The sequence below is a fragment of the Rhea americana genome, unplaced genomic scaffold (assembly GCF_003343005.1).
Source record: "Rhea americana isolate MKP2758 unplaced genomic scaffold, rheAme1 scaffold_57, whole genome shotgun sequence".
NCBI lineage: Eukaryota > Metazoa > Chordata > Aves > Rheiformes > Rheidae > Rhea > Rhea americana.
The window spans coordinates 364459-366503 of record NW_028186723.1 but is presented as its reverse complement, the minus strand read 5'-3'; the positions used below and the strand labels follow the sequence as shown (position 1 = coordinate 366503).

Below are 2045 nucleotides of genomic sequence, written 5' to 3'. Positions count from 1 at the left end.
CGCTCGCTGCGGGCGGAGCAGCGCGCAGCACCGCGGAGCCCCGCGGCTCCGGCAGCACCCGCCGGGCAGCGCACGGAGCCACCCCGCTGTCTTCCCTTCAAGTTATCATMTTTCTTCAGACACGAAGAAAAACCGCAGCCAGCGAGAAACTGCCTTTTTAGTACCTACCCTCATTCCCGGTGTTGATGCTTTAGAAACACCTGAAATCTCTCAATGCAGTTTGATTTCCTTATCATCACACCGAGCGAGTTATCTGCATAGCTTCCTCAGCCTTATCAGGGAAAGATCATATTGGATCCTTCTCATTCATAGCAAATAAAATACTTTTACAGTCTTAATTCAATTAATATGCATGAGCAGTATGCACGCATACATACATACAAACATCCACCTATTTCACGGGTATTATACACAAATTAATACCAGTTGGGCCTCACAGTGACAAGCAAGGATCAGGGCACATTGTTTCAGCAGAAACATTCTTTTCTAGAAAGCCGCAGCCAAGCAGCAATAAATCCCGGGTTTCCTAAAAGGCACAGGCACCGCAATCTTCCGAGAAATTAATTTCTGCGTTTAAACTAAGAGGGCACGAAGGCAACTAAAGAAAATACCTCACCGGCTGACGGAATCCTTTCGATCACACACAGCTGCTGGAGGACAACCCACCTCCCAGGGCGATTTCAGTGTCAACACACGAGAGGAACGCCCCTGCCAGCCCCTCCGGCCGCCCAGCCGTGCCACCCGGCCCGGGGCGGGCGAGACCGCCGACAGCAGCTCTCGCTGCCAGCCCTGCCCCTGCCACCAAAACCGCTGGGGGCTCTTTAACGTCCCTGGAAAGAGCAGAACGAAGAACAGCAGGACAAGAAGGACGTGACACAAGACAGCGTCTTCCTTGAGAATTCCTCAGTATTCCTCAAAGGAGGGCTGCAGATACCAGCAAAGCTTTGTCTGGAGTCATCTTTCTGTGTTACAAGATTATATGTAAAATTAGTTGTGCCTTAGGTACGCGTTTTGCCTTTCCACACGTACAGAAACCCTGACAACTGACAAACATTAGCCTATATTAAAAGGAAGCCCCCTTCAAATTACTAAAACAGTCTTCCATTTAATTCATCTGGAGCAAAGAAAAATTAGATACAAAACCAAAATAGTCAAGCTTAAATCTTCCACAGGAACTGACGAGACAAGGGTGTTACTAAAATTAAAATGCATGCACAACAGTGTATTACAAATTCATAGGATATAGTAAATCTTCCCCAAAACCAGACCAGGATTGTATCAAGATTATCAGGCAACATCTGCCTGAAATATGGCTGTAAATAAGTGTGACTTAGTTTGACCAGCACCTACTTTTAAGCCCTTGATTTTATAAATAGAAATATCCAATAATACCTAATGATAAGAACTCACTGTTTAGTAGGTAAAAGGGCAAATAAAAAAATAGAAAAGCAAACATTTGTCAGATACAAACAAGCAAATGATAGAAAAATGATGACCCTGAATCTAATTATTATAAACAGCTTAATCAGTATTTTGGTAGTTCAAAAAAAAAGTGCTGCAGCAGTTGCAATACACAATTAAAACTCCATCATCATTAATATTCTGCACTGAAAGTGCCTGTCTGTATGCACACGTGCAGAATTGCATAAAATTCTTCCATGAATATGCAGAATTGCATGGAATTCAAGCCTTCCATGCCCCATCTCAAATACACGGATTAAAAACTGCAGTTAGTGTTCGCAGCGCTCGTGAACTGCTCCGTGACACCCCGCGCCTTCCCTGCCCGCTCCGCACCTATCCTCAAACACTCCCAGAGAGCAGCAGCTTCACCGAACTTGAGCGCTGCTGCGCGGCTGCACGCTGCGCGCACGGGCACCGTCCGAGCGCCCCACGCGCAACCGCTCACCCCGCGCGGGCCGGCGGCCAGCCGTTTCCTGAGGAGAGACGGGCATAACGCGGGGAAGGCACAGCCGCGCGCACGAACGCGCGTGGGCAGCTGTCACTCGCCCTTCCCCGTGACACCTCGCGGCTTCCACGCGCCGGCA

At 48.1% G+C, this 2045-nt stretch overlaps 1 protein-coding gene across 2 annotated transcripts in view; it reads right to left on the bottom strand.

Annotated features, from left to right (window-relative positions):
- SHOC2 (SHOC2 leucine rich repeat scaffold protein) overlaps positions 1-2045 on the bottom strand; it is a 71913-nt gene that overhangs the window by 69417 nt on the left and 451 nt on the right. Inside the window, exon 1 of one of the 2 annotated variants that reach the window (XM_085319044.1) lies at positions 1907-2033. The exons of the other annotated variant lie outside the window; for it this stretch is intronic. The gene's annotated coding sequence lies outside the window, so the exon portion shown is untranslated. Of the gene's footprint in view, positions 1-1906; positions 2034-2045 lie in introns of those variants that run through there. 2 annotated transcript variants of the gene reach the window in all.